General features: G+C 41.8%; 1 long non-coding RNA gene across 1 annotated transcript in view; it reads left to right on the forward strand.

Moving 5' to 3' along the window:
- LOC307189600 overlaps nt 1-22994 on the forward strand; it is a 160712-nt gene that overhangs the window by 88829 nt on the left and 48889 nt on the right. Inside the window, exon 3 of the long non-coding RNA XR_013829208.1 lies at nt 18577-18685. This is a non-coding gene — a long non-coding RNA (uncharacterized lncRNA). The remainder of the gene's footprint in view (nt 1-18576; nt 18686-22994) is intronic.

The following is a 22994-nucleotide window of genomic DNA, read 5'->3' on the forward strand; positions in this document are numbered from 1 at the left end:
TGTGTCAAAGGGACCCAGGAGCCAAATGAAAGAGCTCCTAATGGCCAAAGCTAGAAAATTTTGAACAAAATAAATAATAATAGTAACGGATTATAACCTAAGGAATAAAATAACTATCTGAGTCCATAATGATATAAAGAAACAATTGAAGAAATAAATAAATGAGGAGAAGGCACAAACCTTCCTTAAAGAGAATACCAAATTATGTATGTGGACTCTCCTTCTCCAGGGGGTGGGACTTAATTTCCCTCCTCTTGGGTGTGGCCTGGACTTGGTGACTCGCTTCCAAAAAATTGAGTGTGGAGAGGGAAAAAATAGTAACTTGATGGCAGAGAAACCTGGCAGACAGAACTTTAAGCAAATGATCAAGGTCAATATCACCAGTGATAAATTATATGTTGATATGTATTCCTTGACATGAAATGATGAGAAGTGCCTTTTGTCTCTGTGGTATTCTTGCCAATAACCCATAACCCCGGTCTAGTAATGAGAAAACACCAAACAAACCCAACTTGGGGGAATTCTATAATATACCTGACCTTTCAAGGTCTTGAAAACAAGAAAAGACTGAAAGACCATCACAGACCAGAAGAGACTAAAAAGACATGAGTAAATTCAAAGCAGAACCTTGGATTGGATCCTGGGACAGAAAAGGGATATTAATGGAAAAATGAGTGAAATTCACATAGAGTCTGTAGTTCAATTAATAGTATTGTACTTGTATTAATTTCTTAGTTTTGACAAATGTAGAATCGTTATGTAAGAAGTTAACGTTAGGCGGCGCTGGGTGAAGAGTATATAGGAACTCTGAACTATCTTTGCAACTTTTCTGTAAATCAGAATTATTCCAAAAGTAATGTTTAATTAAAACATTCATGAAAAGATGCTCAACAGCACTAATCATCAGGGAAATGCAAATCAAAACCACAATGAGATCTCACCTCACATCTGTTAGAATGGCTATGAAAAAAAAAGGGAAGAGATAACAAATGTTGTCAAGGATGTGGAGAAAAGGGAACCCTCGTACACTATTGGTGGGAATGTAAATTGGTGGAGCCACTATGGAAAATATTATAGAGGTTCCTCAAAAAGTTAACAGTAGAACTACCATATAACCCAGTAATTCCATTTCTGGGTATTTATCCAAAGCAAATGAAAACACTAATTCAAAAAGATATATGCACCCCAATGTTCATTGCAGCATTATTTACAATAGCTAAGATATGGAAGCAACTGAAGTGTCCACTGATAGATGAATGGATAAAGAAGATGTGGTGTACATATAATATGGAATATTACTCAGCCATAAAAAAGATGGAAATCATGTCATTTGTGACAACATGGATGGACCTAGAGGGCATTATGCTAAGTGAAATATGTCAGACAGAGAAGACAAATACCATATGATCTCACCTATATGTCGAAACTAAAAAACAAAAACCACAAAAGTCCAAGCTCATAGATACAGAGGACAGATTTGTGGTTGCCAGAGGTGAGGGATGTGGTGGGGGTCAAATGGGTGAAGGGGGTCAAAAGGTATACACTTCCAGTTATGAAATAAATAAGTCATAGGGATGTAATATACAGCCTGGTGACTACAGTTCATAATACTGTATTGCATATTTGAAAGTTGTTGACAGTAAATCTTAAAAGTTCTCATAACAAGAAAAGAATTTTGTAGCTATGTATGGTGTTGGACATTAAATAGACTTATTGTGGTGATCATGTCACAACATATACAAATATTGAATCATTATGTTTTATACCTGAAACTAATACAGTGTTCCATGTAAATTAAAAAATCCAGGGCTTCCCTGGTGGCGCAGTGGTTAAGAGTCTGCCTGCCGATGCAGGGGACACAGGTTCGTGCCCCGGTCCGGGAAGATCCCACATGCCGCGGAGCGGTTGGGTCCGTGAGCCATGGCCGCTGAGCCTGCACGTCCGGAGCCTGTGCTCCGCAACGGGAGAGGCCACGGCAGTGAGAGGCCCACGTACTGCAAAAAAAAAAAAAAAAAATCCAGGGAAGGATTAAAAAAAATTATAATCATTTTTCTAACTAACTCAATGAAAATCCCAGTGTTTTTTCAAGGGTGAAGAGCTGTGAGCTCACAGGCATTCTCTGGTTCTGAGTTAATCAGAAAACCCTTCAAACCTTCAGCCTAAAGTCTATAACCAAAACGTGCTGAAGGTCATCAAAATGTCTAAGGTGCATTTTCAAAACTACTCTAAATATGCCCAAATACCAACATCTAAGAGCAACAGGTTTGAGGATGCAAAGGACTGAACAGTCACAGTGGCCGATATCCGGACAACAGCATTCACATGGTTGGAGGCCCAGCCCCAGAACCCAGGGAAGGTCATGTAGCCGCATGGCTGCAGGAGAAGCCTCTGCACCAAATAGGTGCTCGCTTTTAATGGCGCGTGAAAAAAATATGATTAACCCTTTTGATGCGAGCTCCCACAGACCTTTCCCCTTTCGGAGCCAATGTCTTGGCTGGACCAGCCCTTGTGGTTCTTACGATGATTGCAAGATGTACCTCAGCAACAGCCATCCGGGAACTCTGAGAAAGCATGGTCCTCTGCAAGACACCTGGGCTTCCTCCGTCTTGCCGAGCCCCTTGGACCCGCCAAAGGGCCCACACCTGTGCCTCGGGACAGAGCCAGCATCTGACTGCCCGGCCATCCGGAGGGCCAGGTACCATGAGCTGGGAAACTAGCAGCAACGAACCAAGAAGAGGACATGCACCATTATTTTTTATTTTTTTCTGGAAAAAGCAAACTATTTAATGGAAAATTCCAAAATACGTGACTGTTTCCATTCAGTATACTTTGCCACCATTCCGTGTGCTTAGAAAAAGGAACTCGGGCTCTTTAAACACAGCAGATCACAGGATTTCCTTGTGAAGCCCTCACTCAGTTTAAATAGCACTTCATCCAGGCTGATGATGAGCTCCACGTGAAAGGGAGGCTCATTCCTGCTGGACTCTGCAAGGAGGCGGCTGCAGGAGCCCAGATGAGAGCCCACGGCGATGGCCTCCGGTATGTGGGTCACGGCAGCCCCTCCAGCCTGCACAGGGCCACACGCCGCCTGCCTACTTGTTGAAATGCTGCTGCTTCTGGGCCTGATGGATGGAAGTCTGCAAGGACGGCTCTCAGGAAGCTCTGTTCCAGAAGGGAATGATTTCTTAAAGAAAATGAGATGTGAGTTCTCATAAGTGGCTGTACCACCAGCTGAGAGGCTAGTGCATAGCAGAAAATAGTTTAGTATTTTAACTAGCGTGTTTTCTAGGAGTAACTGGGTACCAAGGGGTCATAGCTTGTGCAAATCTGAAAGCCCTTCATCTTTACCTGCTGGCGTCATTCTCCAGCAAGCATACAAGATACTTACAGACCTTTTATTTAAAAATAGTTAGCGTCTCTAGATCCCAAACTCTAGGGAACTGTCTTCTTAAAGCAGTCTTATTAAGTCTGTTATTTTGAACTTGATCAGTAAGAACAAAATGTGTTCTGAGTAGCCCATTTTTCTCTATCACGTTCTTAGCTTCTTCAGATATTGTATATTCTCTAAGTCTGAATCAAAAACGATTCATCACCGGTATTGTAGTACATGATTTGGGAGTTTCACCTTCTTAAGAAAGTTTGGAGAGCGCAGAAACAGAGGCCCATGTGCGTGGGAATTCCTTGCTGATGCAAGTTTGAAGGTCTGAAGCTTTACAGTTGCAGCCTCTTAAGCCTGGGCCTGAAAATTTTTTTTTCTGACGGCAGTACGGTTCTAAAATATGAATTCAATAAGTAACCAGTAGGAAAACATTGCTAAGTAGATGTTTAACCTTTTTTTTTTTAATCCAAGTCTTTGAAATCTGATGTCTTACGCTGACAGTGCAGGTACGTTCCAACTAGCCACATTTCCGTGGCTCATAACTCGTATTGGACAGCGTAGTTCTAGACGTAATTCTTAAGCCTGGCTTGTTAGTTTCCTTTCTCACCCTCCAGCCTCTCTCTGCTTCAATTGACTGGGAGCTACCTGGAGCCCGAGTCAGCAGGTGTTGAGTGGATGGCTGCTCTCCTGAGCTGATTGTTGTTACAGGACTGAGTCATTAAGAAGCCTGGATAAACCAGCGAAGCTCCTAGGGTTTAGGCTCCCGGCTCAGATTTTCAATCCCAATTTTTGTGCTATTTCCTCGCTTTTGTTCTCAAACCAGGCATTGTCTGTGCTCCCCTCTTCCTCAGAATACTTACAGAATGCAACAACTAAAAACAGACACATACTAACAGGATGGCCTGTCCAACCATTTTTCTTAGAACTACAAGCTCGAATGGGCCGCTGGTCTAGCTTCCAAGTTATCACAGGTGAAAAGTTTTACCAAATGTTGATTTGGCCTCTAACAATCTACTTTCTTGCGGCTTGCCCCTCAACGGCCAAGCTATGGTTACATCTTTTGGGCTTTATTATGACAGCACCGCACTTTGAACGATCAATCTCTAATGAAAGATGCTGTTAGCTGCTGTAACAAACCCCCTGAATTTACATGGTTTTACAGAGTTTACTTCTTGCTCATGTAACAGTCTGGTTGGAGGGAATCAGGCTCCTTCTGTCTTGTGGATTCATGATCCCCTAGGGCCTTGGAATCCTCTCTGCATTCAGTCAGTGGAAACAGTATCAAGGAAGTATGAGCACTTGAGAGCCTCCGCCTGAAATTGCACACATCACTCTGTTCACGTTTCATTGTTTAGAATGCCACACAAACTGCAAGGGAGGCTGGAAAAGGCAGTCCTGGTGTTTAGGAAGAAAAGGAGAGTATAGATTTTATTGAGCATCAGATGTCCTTAACATGGTGTTTACATGAATGAGATTGGATTTTAACTTTCCTCTTTCGTATATTTCTCGTCTGGGGTTTGATATTTAAGGATAGAGTAGATTATACTAGTTATAAAAGGATATAAATTGGGAGTATTCTTTTTCTGGGAAGTGTTTGGGTAAGACTGAAATGTATTCATTCTTTAAATGATTGGTAGATTTTTCCATTAAAGCTGACGGTGCTTTACTGTGGAAAGATTTTAAACGATTGATTCAGTTCATTAACATTACGGAATGATTTGGTTTTCTATTTTTTATCAATTTTGGTAAGCTCCACTTTTTATAGGAATGGATCCATTTCAACTAATTTTTCAAACAATAAATTTCCTCATAATATAGTCTTATCTTTTTAAAATTGAAGTATAGTTGATTGACAATACTGTGTTAGTTTCAGGTATACAGCAAAGTGATTCAGTCATACATATATTTTTTCAGATTATTTTCCATTGTAGGTTATTACAAGATGAGTATAGTTCCCTGTGCAATACAATTAGTCCTTGTTGTTTATCTATTTTATGTATAGTAGTTTGTATCTGTTAATCCCATACTCCTAGTTTATCCCTCCCCCTCTCCCTTTCCCCTTTGGTAACCATAAATTTGTTTTCTATGTTTGTGAGTCTGCTTTTATTTTGTATATAGATTCATTTGTATTATTTTTTAGATTCCACATATGAGTGATATTGAGTATTTGTCCTTGTCTGACTTACTTCACTAAGTATAATATTCTCTAGGTCCATCCATGTTGCTGCAAATGGCAATGTCTCATTTTTTTATGGCTGAGTAGTATTCCATTGTGTATATATACCTCATCTTTCAAGCCAATTGTCTATTGATGGGTACTTGAGTTGTTTCCATGTCTTGGCTATTGTAAATAGTGCTACTATGAACATTGGGGTGTACGTATCTTTTCAAATTAGAGTTTTCATCTTTTCTGGATATATATCCAGCAGTGAGATTGCTGTATTATATGGTAGCTCTATTTTTAGTTTTTTAAGGAATTTCCGTACTGTTCTCTGTAGTGGTTGTACCAATTTACACTCCCACTAACAGTGTAGGAGGGTTCCCTTTTCTCCATACCCTCGTCAGCATTTATTATTTGTGGACTTTTTTGTTGATAGACATTCTGACTGGTGTGAGGTGATACCTCATTGTGGTTCTGATTTACATTTCTCTAATAATTAGCGACATTGAGCACCTTTTCATGTGCCTGTTGGCCATCTGTATGTCTTCTTTGGAGAAATGTCTATTTAGATCTTCTGCCCAGTTTTTGATTGGGTTATTTGTTTTTTGCAATATTACGCTGTATGAGCTGTTTTATATTTTGGAAATTAAGCCCTTGTCGGTTGCATCGTTTGCAAATATTTTCTCTCATTCTGTAGATTGTCTTTTTGTTTTATTGATGGTCCATATCTTTTATTTCTGCAGCATTGGGAGTTGTGTTCCTTTTTTCATTTCTAATATTATTTATCTACCTTTCTTAGGAAGTTACTTGAGGGTGTTCTCCAGAAAACCAAGTTTGTAAACGAGGAAAAGGGAGAACATGGAATTGATATTCTGGAAGCATAAGCAGCAAAGTCCTGGGAGATGGCTGTGTGGTGGACTTTGGAAGTCCCAGCCCACAAGGGAGAAGAGGACTAGGGGTCTTCTTCTTTAAGAAGGGGTGGGGGGTGGTCACAGAATAGAGAGTATGACTAAAAGGTTGAAAAAATATTGAGACTATAAAGGCAAATAATTACAGAAAGGAAAGAAAATTAGAAATGAGAGGGGATAAAACTGCAGAAGAAATATATAAGCCAAAATAAAATGTGACATAATTATAAGGAGTTAATGGGGTGTGAAAGTAGAGAATCTTATTTTTCCTTGATGTTAGAGATACTCTCTTTCAAGTGGCCTGGTGTTGTAAAATTAACTTCATAGAGAAATTCATGTAATTCTAACACACGGTGCAGCCCAGAATGGGGAAATATTTGCATAATAATGGTAATGAAATGCTTTCTTTTATTGGTTTCAACTTCTAGAGTGAGCGTATGAATGGGGAACACTTAGATGAAGGACAGAAGTGAAGTTTAATAAGCCTTGAAAATATATAAAAATGTGAAACTATAGCTATAATCATAACATACATCTTTGTACATTTGTGCCATTATTTCTTTAGGATAAATTCCCAGGGGCTGGGTGGCTGCAAACATGGGTGTGTACATTTATATACATAATTAATATACTGCTGAATCACCCTCCAGAAAAGGGGACCAGTTTATTCTCTCCCAATATGTCTCCCTGCTCCCACCTACTTCAGGATTTCTAGAAAGTCCTCAGAGCTTCTGGTTCATTTATGGTACCTGTCTGTATTTTTCCAGCCCTGCTACACATATTTCCCCCTATATTACTATTTATTGGATCATTTCAAAGGATTTTTACATTAGTGGGGAGGTAAAGTGTGTGTTCTCAAACTACCGTCTTGAAAGCAGGAGTCGCCTGCCAGATTTTTTAAATGTAAATTGTTTTTTCTTCCCAATTACAAAAGTAATGCATGCTCATTGGAGAAACAGTGTGAAGCGAAGAGGAAACACCTGGTGCCTCTGAGCTTTTGAAAAGGCAGAGAGATACAAGAAAATTGGCCAGGGCTGTGTGCTCCTTGAAGAATAGAGATCTCTCATCTGCCAGGACTGAGAAATGGTAAAGAAACCTCGTTCTCCCTGCTCCTTGCCAAACATATTGAGAGAGAAAGATTGTCCAGTTTTGCCTTGTAATTTTCCCAAAGGAAGCAGCAAGGTTTTATTTTGTTATTTTCGAATCGTCACTGGTGCTCCTGTAATTCCACTTTGTCTAACATCTTTCTTTGGCCTCATTTGTGCTGCTGAAGGATCAGTCGATACCCCGGAACCCCCTGTTCCGGGTGACCCCCCTGTTCCTTCTCGCAGCGAGGTCATCCTGCTGGTTAATTTAGAACTGCTAATCACTGAAAACTCTATATGGAACGTAGGTTACGTCAGCCTGAGCCGCTTGATTGCCACCAACGTGGGGGAAAAAGGAACTCTGCAGAGCCAACTAGATCTGGGTTTGATTTGTAAAAACCGGATGTCATTGGGGGCTCCCGCACCCCTTGAAAGTCCGGGGGAACTTGACCCAAACTCATTTCCACAGCCTGGGACATTAAGCTTCCTTCCACTCTCTGTCCTTGCGTTTTTTTGTGGCGTTCTTCTGCCATCCTGCTTCCACATGGGCAGCTCTGGTTCACAGGTGTCTCACGAATTTGGTAACTGAAGATTCTCAGGGAAGGGATCATTTCCAGGCAGCCCTCGCCTTCTGCCGGCTCTCCTGTCTCCTCCTACCTGAGGCCTCCCTGCTGTCACACCTGCGGGACCACCCACCCACAGGCCTTGGAAAGGGCCACCCCTGCAGGCTCTCCTTGGAGGAAGAGCCCCTCATCACACCAGATTGCAGGGCCTGGGACCCCTGAGATCCCAGTGAATTAAAATGTCTCCATCTTGCTGTTTTACTTGATCAGTTGAAAGGAATTCTGCTATGTGACGGTTAGTTTTGAGTGTCAGCTTAGCTGGGCTGCAGTACCCAGTTTTTTCATCAAACACTCATCTAGGTGTTGCTGTGAAGCTATTTTGTGGATGTGGTGGACATCTATCATCAGTTAACTTTAAGTAAAGGAAATGACCTTCAATGCCGGTGGGCCTCGTCTGATTGGTTGGAGGCCTTAAGAACAAAAACTGAGGTTTTCCAAAGAAGTTCTGCCTCAAAACTGCAACATTAACTCCTGCTGGAGTTTCCAGCCTGCCAGCCTCCCCTACAGATTTTAGACTTGCCAGCCCCTGCAATCACACGCACCAATTCCTTAAAATATATCTCTTTATACTTATATACATACATACACATACATATCCTATGAATATGTATTTCTATCTATCCTATTGGTTCTCTGTGTGTGTGTGAGATTATATATAATCTACTGGTTCTGTTTCTCTGGAGAACCCAAACTGATACACACTGGGTATTTGTTGTAATTACACAACTAACGCATGTTTAGTATAGAAAGTTAGAAATTACAGATAAACCAAAAGAAAAATCTTAGCAGCAATTTCACCACCACCACAAAATAACCTCTCAAGAGCTGTGTGTAGATGTACAGATTTCAAAAAGGTATACTTTAAATATTTTTATAAGTAGCTTTTCCAGTTAATATGTAATGAATAGCTTTTTATGTCAGTATGTACCGATCTACCTAATTTTATTTATTTATTTTTGTCTATGTTGGGTCTTCGTTGCTGCACACGGGCTTTCTCTAGTTGTGGTGAGCGGGAGCTACTCTTTGTCGCGGTGCGCAGGCTTCTCATTGTGGTGGCTTCTCTTGCTGCGGAGCATGGGTTCTAGGCGCATGGGCTTCAGTAGTTGTGGCACACGGGCTCAGTAGTTGTGGCACATGGGCTTAGTTGCTCTGCGGCATGTGGGATCTTCCTGGACCAGGGCTCGAACCCTGTCTCCTGCATTGGCAGGCGGATTCTTAACCACTGCACCACCAGGGAAGTCCCTCTCATTTTAAATGACTACCAAATATTACACTTTTTGGCTGTACCGTTATTTAATTCTTCCTGTACAGTTGAAAAATTACATTGTCTATTTTTCTCTATTATAAACAACACTGTAAACAATATCATTGCTTATATAACTTTGTGCCCTTTGTCTATGATTTCTTGAGGATGAGTCCTTCAGGCTTCCCTCTCATGCCCCCCCTCACCCATACACACAAGAGGTATTTTCTACAAAACTGTGATCTCCTTGGGCTGTTGACCTCTTTAAGTGGGATTCACAGATTATTAAAGCTAGAGAGACCTTATGGATCTAGTCAAACTGATGCTGAAAACTCGGCCTCTGTGTCCCAGTGCTGAATTGAATCTTGGAGACAGAGTTTTGGGTGAAGTAGAAAAGAATAGCTTTATTGCTTCACCAGGCAAAGAGGGGACACAGCAGGCTCATGCCCTCAAAAACTGTGTGTCCCAACCCAGGGGGATTTGGCAAGAAGTTGTATAGCGGTGCTTCAAGGGCGGGGTTGCTGATAAGGATCAGGGTGTGGGCAGGTCCCACATTCCTTTAATCTGGCCTCAGGGGGTCTCCTGATGAGCTTCTGTGGTTCTCAAGGTTATCAAACTGTGACCTTCTCTGGAATGAAGAGTGCTTCATCAAGCAGTTAACATCTTCCATTTGGTGGGGTTTTAGTTCTGCAGAAGAGCTCAAAGATGTTGTTACGTGTATCCCTTGAGGCAGAGCCAGGACGCTGCCCCGAGGCTGCACTATTGTTTCTTGACCGTTCCTCCCTTGTCTCTGCATCCCCTCCCTTCCCTGATTAGCAGCTGTTTGAACCTGCCCTTTGGAACTCAGAGAAGGTCATGGAGGCTGAAACCTGTTTCTTACAAACAAGAAATGGGGGACACAGAAAGGCTTCCGTGCCCAGGAGCCCCACAAGGTCCTGCTCGGTTTCAAAACCTTATCATTTTCAGACAAATGGAGGCCAAGAGAGGGGAAGTAATTTTCTCAACTTCAGCCAGGCAGCTGAGAGCAGATCAGGGCCCAGAACCCAAGTTTCATAACTCTGTGCTTTCAGATGAATTGATTCCACCCTGTTCAATTGTTGAGTTTTATCTCAGAAAGCACTACGCCCTGTCTAGATGATATCCTTCAGTTTGGTGAAAGTCAACAATCAGAGAAAATGCCCCCAGCATTTTGCCCCAGGGAAACCAGTCCAGTGGAGGCTAAAAGAGAAAAACTCAAGTCCTGAATTTCTGGAAGACTTAACTTTCTTGCATTTTTGATTAGATGAACTGTGCTGTAGGCAAGATGAATGGTTGCTGCTAAACCATTGTCTAGAGAAATTGAACTGAGTAGTGGTAATTATTCATGGCAATAAAATGCCCCTTTTATTAGAAAAAAAGGTTTTTGCATTATAAAAATAAGACATGGTCTTTGAAGCGGAACAATTTGAAGAGTAGGAAGAAAACAGACTCGCTATAGTCATATCACTGCTAACCTTTTTGGGAACTTACTTCCAGCTGTTTTGTATTTGTATTTTCTATAATACAAAGTTACAATCGTCAGAGTCTATATAGTTTTTCCTGATACCACAATATGGATACCTGAATATTTCCTGATACCACAATATATTGTGGTATAACATTGTTATTTCATAATCTTTATAAATTTAATTTTAAATAAGTGCATATATTCCATTGTTTTAATGGGCCAGCTTGGCATCCCCCTCTTATTGAACGTGTGGTTGTTTCTACTCTTTCGCTGCGTGAGAGAGAGACAGGGATAGAAAAATGTCCTCTAAAGTTGGTATATGGAAATATTGGAAATGGTATTGATGCTGAAAGCTTGGCCTCTGTGCATCAGTGCTGAATGGGATCTTGGAGACAGAGTTCTGGGTGAAGTAGAAAAGAATAGCTTTATTGCTTCACCAGGCAGAGGGGACACAACAGGCTCATGCCCTGAAAAACTGTGTCCCCCCCACCTGGGGGCATTTGGTGAGGCGTTTTATAGCAATGCTTCTAGGGTGGGGTTGCTGAGAAGGATCAGGGTGTGTGCAGGGCCTGTACTCCTTTAATCTGGCTTCAGGTGATTTCCTGGTGAGCTTTGAGGTTATCAAGCTGTGACCTTCTCTCTGGAACATCTTCCATTTGGTGGGAGTTTTAGTTCTGCAGATGAGCTCAAAGATACTGTTATGTGTATCCCTTGAGGCAGAACCAGGACCCTGCCCCAAGGCTGCACTGTTGTTTCGTGGCTGTGCCTCCCTTGTCTCTGCATCCCCTCCCTTCCCTGATTAGCAACTGTCTGAAAGGCTTCTGTGCCCCACAACGGTCCTGAAATAACCTTCGGTATTTCAAGGTTAACGCATATTGGTATAGCCCTAGGCTGCACTTCCGTGTGATAGGCAGATAATAACTAGAAATAAGATCATCGGGATAATTCTGACCTGACAACATTTAAAAAAAAAGTCTTGAGCACCTGTTTGAAGGAGAAATTCTTAACATACCCATTTATGCTTAATCTAAAGACTTTAAAAGTGGTCATTTTTACTGTACATCAAATTGGCCAGTTCACTTAGAGGCTGATAAAGGTCTTCCAGCCCCATTTTGTCAAACTGTGCTGTGCATAGGAATTGCCTAGGAAATGTTAAAATTCAGATTCCTGGGCCCACCTGTAGGAATGTACGTTTCTGGGCTGGAGCGTGACCTGGGAATATGCATTCTTACCCAGCACCCCCTGGTACTTCTGATGCGAGCTGCACATTACCCCACTCTGAAAAACACTGTGATGCTTGTTAATGGAGTAGCTTCCGCCAAGTGGGTAGGGGTGGGCCTCACAGTTCAATTCCATTCATCACGGAATGGTCCTCTGACATTTCTCTCAGCAGTTAGCAATGAATCAATCAGAGTTTTTCCTCATTTAAATATAACCTATCCTTCATTGCAACTCACGTTTTACATCAAGATTAAGTTGCAAAAGATGCAAAGATTGCTGACTGCTTCCTTTGTGGTAGGTATAAATTTAACATTATTTTCTTTAAATTTTAGTTTATTAAAAGGGGAGGATTAGACCCTTCACTTCACAAAGTCAGCCATAATCTCCCTTGCATCAAACTCTCCTCCAGCAACGATGATGCTTTGACTAGGTTTGTCTTACAGTGGTGCATAAAGTGAACGTCATGCCACTCAGAGGCCCCAGATGATGTAAGAATGACAGACTTGTGGTTGAGGACAACAGAGCAATGTAGGGCAGCAGCCGAGTCCAAAATAGACTTGTCCATCTTACTGAAGTCATAGCAGTGAGGGACATGAAATTTAACCTCTGGGCCTTCCTTACTAACATATATGGCAACCTGGGCTAAAAACAAGGACTGCTAAGAAAAATGGAATCATAATTAAAAGACAGTCTCATTTAAAAATGGGCAGAGGACTTGAATAGGTATTTTTCAAAGAAGATATACAGATGGCCAGTAAGAACATGAAAAGACACTCACCATCACTAGTCATTAGGGAAATGCAGATCAAAACCACAGTACGATACCATTTTATACCCACCTAAATGGCTCTCACAGTCATCATCATCATCAAGGAAATTAACAGGTTTTGATGCGGATGTGTGGAAATTGGAACCCATTGCTGGTGGGAATGTTAAATGGTACAGCCACTATGCAAAATGGTTTGGCAGCTCCTCAAAAAGCTCAGCATAGAGTTACCATATCATCCAGAAATTCCACTCTAGGGCTATACCCAAAAGAATTGAAAATGGAGACTCAGATAGATATTTGTTCATCAGTGTTCATGGCAGCTTTACAATAGTCAAAAGATGAAAATAGCTCAAGCGTCTACCAACAGATGAATGGATAAACAAAACATGTTCTATACATACAATTTAATGTTATTCAGTCATAAAAAAGAATGATGGGACTTCCCTGTTGGCACAGTGGTTAAGGCTCTGGGGGCCTGGGTTTGATCCCTGGTCAGGGAACTAGATCCCACACGCATGCCGCAGCTAAGAGTTTGCATGCCACAACTACAGAGCCCACCTGCCGCAACTAAGACCCGGCACAACCAAATAAATAAATAAATATTTTTTAAAAAATGAAGTACTGAGACATGCTACAACGAGGATGGACCTCCAAAACAATGCTAAGTGAAAGAATCCAGTAATGAAAGACCACATATTATACTATTTCATTTATGCAAAGTGTCCAGAATCAAATCTGTAGAGACAGAAAAGTAGTTTAGTGACTGCTTAGTGCTGACGTGGATGCGAGCATAGAAGGGTGATTGCTAAGGTACAGGGTTTCTGTTTGTGGAGATGAAAACGTTCCAAAATTGATTGTGGTGATGTTTGCACAGTTCTGTGCATATACTAGAAACCATTGAATTGACCACTTTAAATGGGTGAGTTGTATGGTGTGTGAATTTCATCTCAAACTGTTTAGCTTACATTCCAGATTCAGAAGGATTAAAAAAAATTCAGGTTAATTATGGATGTGGAACTCTGTTTATAATTTTAGAAAAAGTAACAACAATACATTAAGAAAACGAAACATAAAAAGCTGTGCATTAGTGCACAACTTGTTATCTGAGAAACGTACCACCTGACGTTACATAGTAATTTGCTCATTAATATTAATGATGATAATGATGAAAATTGGAAATGTTTTCTTTTGCATTTTGGTTAAAGATACATACTCAGGAGAAGTTTTTCTGATCTTTTCAGTATACCTATGCGCCCATGAGAGCGTGTCTTCTTGTGTGCATAACTTATGTATAACCTGAAATGCACACACATACATGCAAATGAATTTGACCCTGTGCATGTTTTAGTTATCCTCATGCATAGATCTGTACAAATTGCTGGTCAGATCCTTTTTTCTTCCTTCATGGCCGCACTTGTTCTCTTCACTTGCATTGTGTGAATGATGCTCTTGGCTATGTGAATTATCCTTGTCTGACCCTGTCAAGTGCTATGACCACTGGTCCTAGGGGTCCATGGAGACATGAGCAACCGATGGGCCTTGCACAGAGCCTTCTTAGGCACAGCATCTAATTCCTCCTGGTTCCAGCTTCTGTTTCCCTAATGTCTTTCACAATCTAGCCAATCCACTTGTTAATTCAACCAAGGAAATGGTGATAAAAGTTTACATCCTGAGACTAAGAATGGAGTCTATCAGAACGGGGAAGAACAAGAGGAAAATATGAGGAGGAAACCAATTAAAAAAAAGATTACTGTGCCACACCTTGATGGTTTGGTTTAAAAAGTCAGGACAGAATACACATATCCCAACAGGTCCAAGAGAGAATGTGTTGAGAACCCAGGCCTCCTGGCCTGAAGGGTTTGTGTAGTCATTCATGTGGTTGTTTATAGTAGGAATAGTCATTGTTTTTAACATAAACTTGAGTTTTAATTTATTCTTAAAATCTTTCCTCTTATGATTTTTAAATAGGCTTACGTTTTAAGAGCAGTTTTAGGTTCCTAACAAAATTGAACAGAAAGTACAGAGACTGCCCATATGCCCCCAGCCCCACATATAGCTTCCCCCACTACCAACATCCCTCCCCAGAGTGGTCTACTTGTTACAATTGATGAATCTCATGGTGAACATCATTATCACCCAGAGTCTGTAGTTTACATTAGGGTTCACTCTTTTGTTGTCCGTCCTAAGGGTTTGGACAAATGTATGATGACATGTATAGATCATTACAGTATCATGCAGCTTAGTTTCACTGCCCTAAAAGTCCCCTGTGTTCCACCTATTCATCCCTCTTCCCTCCTAATTCCTGACCACCACTGATCTTTTTAACTGTCAATAGTTTTGCCTTTTCCAGAATGTCCTATAGTTGGAATCATACAATATGTAGCCTTTTCGGATTGCCTTCTTTCACTTAGTAATATGCGTTTAAGGTTCCTCCACATCTTTTCATTTCTTTGCAGTGCTGAATAATACCTATTTTCTGAATGAACCAGAGTTTATCTATTCACCTACTACAGGACATCTTGGTTGCTTCCAAGTTTTGGCAATAATGAATAAAGCTGCTATAAACATTTATGTCTAGTTTTTTTGCGTGGACATAAGGTTTCAACTTCTTTGAGTAAATATCAAAGGAGCACGATTGCTGGATTGTATGGTAAGAGGATGCTTGGTCTTGTAAGCATTGTAGCTGTCTTCCAAAGTGGCTGGTGCATTCTGCATTCCCACCAGCAACGAATGAGAGTTCCTGTCGCTCTACATCCTCACCAGCATTTGGTGTTGGTGTTCCAGATCTTGGTCATTTCGGTAGCTGTATAGTGGTATCTCGTTGTTGTTTTTTTTAATTTAATTTTAACATCTTTATTGGAGTATAATTGCTGTACAATGTTGTGTTAGTTTCTGTTGTCTAACAAAGTGAATCAGCTATATGTATACATATAACGCCATATCCCCCCCCTCTTGCGTCTCCCTCCCACCTTCCCTATCCCATCCCTCTAGGTGGTCACAAAGCACCGAGCTGATCTCCCTGTGCTATGCGGCTGCTTCCCACTAGCTATCTGTTTTACGTTTGGTAGTATATATATGTCCATGCCACTCTCTCACTTCGTCCCATCCTACCCTTCCCCCTCCCCGTGTCCTCAAGTCCATTCTCTACGTCTGCGTCTTTATTCCTATCCTGCCCCTAGGTTCATCAGAACCATTTTTTTGTTTGTTTTTAGATTCCATATATATGTGTTAGCATACGGTATTTGTCTTTCTCTTTCTGACTTACTTTACTCTGTATGACAGACTCTAGGTCCATCCACCTCACTACAAATAACTCAGTATCGTTTCTCGTTTTAATTTCAAGTCCCGAGTGACATGATATTGAGCATCTTCTCATGTACTTATTTGCCATTTGTATATCTTCTTTGGTGAGGTGTCTGCTCATTGCTTTTGCCCTATTCCTAATTGTTTGCTTTTTTTGTTTTTCTTATTGTTGAGTTTTAAGAGTTCTTTGTACACTTTGGAGAACAGCCCTTCATCAGATGTGTCTTTTGCAAATATTTTCTCCCAGTCTGTGGCTCGTCTTCTCATTCTTTTGTTAATGTCTTTTCCAGAGCAGAAGTTTTTAATTTTAAAGAATTCCAGCTTATCAATTCTTTCTTGTATGCATTGTGCCTTTGGTATCATATCCAAAAAGTCATCGCATAGCCGAAGTCTGTAGGTTTTCTTCTGGAGTTTGTAATTTTGTATTTCACATTTAGGTCTCTGATCCGTTTTAAGTTAAGTTTGGGGAAGGGTTTAAAGTCTTTGTTTAGATTTTTTGCGTGTGAATTACTGAGCATTTATTAGAAAAAATTTCATATGTTTTAAAGGAGTATTTCATTTCCCTTCCATGTGGGCCTTTTCAATGTTACATCATTTAGAATCGTTCCTAAACAGTTTTTAAAGCTTTTTCAGAGTCTCAGTAAGGGACATGAGTTTCTTGCTTATCATTTAGAAGCAGTGTGGACCTCAGCCAAGTACAGATTTGTTCTCTTGTTGATCTGATTTTCTTTCCTTTTTCAACTTGGTTAGTAGGCAGGAAAGGCAGGGCATTTATCAGTGCCAGCCAGTTCCAGGTAAACATTGGGTAGGGGAAAAGGTTACTGCTGGTTTGGGTTTAGCGGGCAGCGGCAGCTGTTGTATAGGGCTAAGAGCACAGAAACGGATCTTAAATGGTCTCTGGAAGGGAAAACACAAAGCAGAAGCTACGGAGTAGGGCAGGAGGGGGCAGTGGTGATTCAGTGCTTTATGACTCCTTTTCTGAGTCACCACAGAAACAGTTTTCTCAAAGAGATGGTGATGGTTGGGGGAATGGCACCAGGAAAGCCAAGCCCAGCCCAGTTTCTGCAAAGTGAACAAACTGCAGGGAAGGTGGGCCAAGCTGGGGCCCTGTTTCCTCAGGGGGTGGGGCTGGGGTGAGTGAGACCCCAGCAGACAGACACGCGGGGCGTCTCCCATGGCGCATCCAGGCGCTGGTGGAAGGGGCAGTGGTCACGGCAAACACTGAAGTTCACACTTCCACTTTTCTCCATGTCTGGGTTTTTCTCCCTGGCTAATTCCTCCATCTTTCCCCTCTCTTTGCCCCTGCCGACCCCCACTCCATTTCTCACTCCGAGCCTTTCCTTGTTCTGGACTGTGGTTTTCACTGAGCCCCGCAGTGCGCCAAACCAGATTACTGAGTGTCTGCGCTGAGCCCAGACACTGGACCGGTACTGGGCCTCGGGGAAGAGAGAAGCAGAGGTACAGAAATGTACAAGACAGTAGAGTTACGGAGAGCTGGGAGGGGAGGTGCGTGATGTGTCAATACCGCCATTTGGACATCAGGATCATTTTTTTCAGAGTATGGTAAAAAAACACATAATATTCCATTTACCATCTTAGTCATGTTTAAGTGTACAGTTCAGTGGTGTTAAGTATATTCTCATTTTGTGCAACAGATCTCTAAAACTTGCAACACTGAAATACTACACTGATTAGATACCAATTGCCCCAACATTAGAATACTTTTTATTTTTTTATTTTTAAATTAATTTGTATTGGAGTATGGTTGATTTACAATGTTGTATTCGTTTCTGCTATATAGCAAAGTGAATCAGTTATATATATATATATCTCCACTCTTTTTTAGATTCTTTTCCCATGTAGGTCATTACAGAGTATTGAGTAGACTTCCCTGTGCTCTACAGTAATTTCTTGTTAGTTATCTATTTTATATATAGTAGTGTGTGCAGAATACTTTTTAATATCTATGTCTTGATAATCACAGTGTCAGAAAACACATGATTAAAACTTTCATCTTGAAAAACATCAAGTATATATATTTATATGTTTGAGCATATCCTGAATATCTCTGGAAAGATGAGTGGCTGCCTTTGGGAGAGGGAGGGACAGGGTAGTAAGGGAGACATTTTTCATGATACATTTTCTGTGCCTTTGGAATTTTGTGCCGTGTGTATATATCCTAGTAGAAAAAGTAATGAAGAAAACAAAAAAGATCAGGTCGTGTGTTTCACAGACCGCACACCACCAATCCCTGAGCAAAAGCTAGGCTCAGGGAGAGGTGGAGAGAAGGGGAAAGGGTAAGGGTTAAGGATGTCTATTAATATTTCTTGGTTATTAAAAATGAAATACAATAAGATAAAAAAACAAAAAGTAAAACCAATAACCTGTTTATATTTAGATACGACTGTTTGGATCCTGCCACCTCAAAACGTCTTCCACGCCAGAGTGGCCCTGTCACATCAGCGATGTCAGGACATCGTACTTGGCGGTACACCCCGAGAGATAAGGTACCATTGGCACTGCTCAGCAGGGGCACTGACAACAGCAGAGGCAGCAGGGACCACGGCGGGCTACGACGGCCTCAAAGATGGGATGGAAGGAGGGCGCCTGCAGTTGTGCCTGGGAGGACGGGTCAGGAGGGCAGAAAGGATGGAGGGGGACCTAGGAGACAGGAGAGGGAAACTACCAGACATATTTAGCCAAGGGAAAGGCAGGAGTCTTGCTGACATGAGTACAGCAGAGAGAGTGAGGTGGGGGCCACTCTGTGGGGGATGTGGTTTGGTCAACACGCTGTAGACAGTGGTGAGGGGGGCCTTATGTCATCCTAATGCTCCACACACCTAGCTGTGTGTTCCTGGGTGGGCTGCTTAACCTCTCTGTGCCTCAAGTTTTCTCATCTGTAAAGTCAGAATACCAAAATGAAGATTGCTGTGGTTATTGAATGAATGGATATATGTCAAGATCTTAGAACAGAACCTGGCACATAGTACGTGCTTAGTAAATGTTGGCTGTTGTTATTTTTACTTTTATTATGGGAAGATTAATCTGTTAGATCAGATTAAAGGACAGAGAAAATGGAGGCGGGTGGATACATTAGGAGCAGAGGTAGTGTGAACCAAAAAAAAAAAAAAAAGAGGTAGTATGAACCTAAAGAATGGTCGAGGCAGTGAAAATTCAGATGAATGCTAGAGAAAAGTTGAGGAAAGAACTCAGTAGTTGGCTACATCTGCAGTGGTGGGTGGGGGAAGGCAAGAGAGTGAGCAAAGTGACCATGAACTTGAGTTTGGACTTGGGAGGCTATTGAAGCCATTAGTAGAAATAGAAGTCAGGCAGGGCAGCTGTTCTGTGGGGATGGAGGAACTCTAGCTTAATTTTAGATGACTTTGAGGTGACAGTGGGCCATTACAGTAGAAATGTCAAGTATGCAATCGGAAACGGTTGACTGGAGCCCATGAAGAGGGGACTCCATGGTCACTAATGGATTCATGACGCACCTTAGATCACAGTGGAGGCCGTTGTCCTCGCGGAGAGGTGACGGGGGAGGGGAGGGTGGTGGGGAAGCTCACTTGTCTAACGTAGAATGTCGTCTGAGCCCAAGGAAGGATCATAATGATCCTGGGGAGAGAGAAAAAAATACTGGAGAAAAGGACTCCAGAGTTGAAAATAGGAGATCCATGTTGACATTTTAAAGCACAGGACACTTTTCTGTTAAAACATTTAAAGTAAAAGCTTCCTGGCTTACAGTATTGAATGCAAGCTACAAAATATAAAGCAACTTTGGTTATTTTTGTGTCTGGCAAGACAAGTGCGTAAAGATTAAGAGAGAAACCACACGTTGACCACAGCACCCTGCGCTAAGGCCGCTTACCTGCTCTCCAGGAATCTCCTGATTCCACAGCAGGGGCGTGACTTCTGTTCTGGCCTTTCCTCCAGCAAACGTTTCCTGAGGCTGCCTGGGTACCGGGCTCTGGGGACACAAAGGTGAAGGAGGCGTGCTGGGGTTGGAGCAGCTCACAGCCTGGAGGGGGCAGGGGTGAGCCCCCACTTCCCCTCCCCGCCCCCAATTGCCTTCTCTACTCAGATGTGGTTGTAAAGAACTTGTGTCTGAGTAGAGTGGGGTCGAGGATACTCACTGCATTTGCAGCTCTGTGTACCCCTCCCTGCCCCCCCTTTTGTCCATTTGCTGCTGCATTTTGAGTTCTCAGATGTCTTCTCTCCTTCACCTTGTTCAGCCTACTTCTTTCTAAAACTGGTCTTTCCACTGTGGGCGAAGACTGTCCCCTGCCATATCAGTCAACGAAGGATGTTGCAGCCATCAGGCCATCAGTCACTGCAGCCGCCCCGACTGTGCACCCTGAGGGGATTCAGGATGGGGAAAAGCAGGACACTGGCTCTAGATAAGGTGCGTATCAGAGGAATGATTTCAGTGAGCCCAGACTCTTGCATCTTCCCATACACAGACAAGTGCTAAATTCATTAACTTGAGATGTCTGGTTTTTCTTTAATTAGTAGTAATCTTTTGAGGTTCCATGGTGAGGTTTTTTTTTTTTTTCTAAAATTCCTATATCCTGGCTCCTTCCTTACCTCTTCAGAACAGTCCCTCTGAGCAATCTGAGAGGCTGTTTCCCTGGCTTAAGTCCTCAGCAAGTCTACCAAATAAAACATAGTTCTCAATTTTTAGGTGCATTTTTTTCGGTCGACACCACCCAGTGGTAAGAAAACGTCCTTCACCCCCCACCAGGTCCAGCCTCTGGAGTGAACTCTGCTCCGTGGCTTCTCTGTGTCCCTGCACCCCAGACGCTCTTATTCATCCTCATGGCCCTCCCCACAGAAGGTTTCCTCTCATTGAATGCCCTCCACTAGGCTTCCATAGATTTTCCTGCTACAGTCTGTTCTTGGTAATAAACGAATGCCGTGAACGGACCACCATCAGGCAGTTTTAGGGTATTGCCTTTCTCAGCTAACTTTGCTGTGAAACTTCCAGAGCCACGAGGGGTAAGTGCATGAAATGAGACCCCAGATTATGAGACTGGGCTGTGATTCCCTGCACTTCTCCGTAGCTGGTATGCAGGTTAAGCATGAATCTTCAAAACCAGCCCTGTTTTCAACTCAGTTAATACAATTTCCTTTAATGTTATGAAGCACATTCATGAATTCATTTAAATTCAATATGCTTGATTTTCTTTTTATTCACTTCAGATCCCTGACCGGGCAGTTTATGACCTCAACACACAAACTTTTCCCAAATAATGTAAAAAAGTTCTTAGAAATCTAATAAAAATTTAAATATTGTAAATCTCATGTTTTCTTAAATATTCCAGCATTGTTTGCAAATTTAGACAGATTCACACCGTTCAACTTAAAATCATTAAGTCTAAAGATTAATGGCATATTTTAAATTGGAATCACTAACTCATCTGTCAAATACTCTAAAATGTCATTCTCTGAAAAATGACACTTTAAACACCAAATACATAGATTATATCTAACCTTAGCCCCGAAGTATCGATAGTGTGAATTTCATTTTAAACTTTCCGTGGTTGAAAACGATTTCACCCTTATATAATCTCAGTCTAAGGATTTGTCAACTGAAAAATAAATGCGCAACCTAAAAATTGAGAATTATGTTTTATTTAGGGCATCACTGAAGACTATAGCCCAGGAAGGCAGCTTCTCAGATGTCTCTGAGGGTCTGTTCCAAAGAGGTCAGGGAGGAGCTGGGACATATAGGAGTTTTTGCTAAAAAAAAAAAAAAAAAAACAACAGGTAGTGGAACATCAAAAGAAAACCGCTAACTACATAAAACAGACATCTGGGCTTCCCTTGTGGCGCAGTGCTTGAGAGTCCGCCTGCCGATGCAGGGGACGCGGGTTCGTGCCCAGGTCCGGGATGATCCCACATACCGCGGAGCGGCTGGGCCCGTGAGCCATGGCCGCTGAGCCTGCGCGTCAGGAGCCTGTGCTCCGCAACGGGAGAGGCCACAGCAGTGAGAGGCCCGTGTACCGCAAAAAAAAAAAAAAAAAAACCAACAAAAAAAGACATCTAAAGTTAATGATTTTAGCACTTTTCTATATATGGGAAGATGCAAGAGTCTGGGTTGGTTGAAATCATTCCGTTGATACGCACTTTAACTATCTAGGGCCAGTCTCCTGTTTTACTCCATCCTGAATCCCCTGAGGGCACACTGTCAGGGCGGCTGCGATGGCTGCTGGCTTGATGGCCAGCGTAATTTATTGTTTACCGGAAAGGCAGGCAACATTCTTTGTTTACTGAAATGCAGGCAACATGTTTTGTTCACAGATTTAAGGCTGCATTCTCTAGTTACAGAGCAGTGTCAAATTCCACACCTGGCACGGAGATCTTGGTACAGAAGAAAAAAAGTCTGTTTTCAAGGGGGGGTAACAAATGATTAAAACAAAAGTGGTAGTTAAATATTTGTTATTCAATTTTTTTCAATTTAAAATGCAAATCGAGTGTTGCCCATGCTAATTAATGGCCTGAGGGGATGGAGTGGGGTCAGAAGCACGTCACTACTATATATATTTTTTATTACGAGGTCTTTTTTCTAAATTTTATTGGAGTATAGTTGATTTACAATGTTGTGGTAGTTTGAGGTGCGCAGCAAAGTGCGTCAATTATAAATATACATATATCCACTCTTTTTTAGATTCTTTTCCCATATAGGCCGTTACAAGAGTATTGAGTAGAATTCCCTGTGCTGTACAGTAGGTTCTTATTAGTTATCTATTTTATATATAGTTGTGTGTATATGTCAATCCCACTCTCCCAATTTATCCCTCCCCCCTTCCCCCTTGG

Source organism: Stenella coeruleoalba (assembly GCF_951394435.1).
Source record: "Stenella coeruleoalba genome assembly, chromosome: 7".
NCBI classification, from domain to species: Eukaryota; Metazoa; Chordata; class Mammalia; order Artiodactyla; family Delphinidae; genus Stenella; species Stenella coeruleoalba.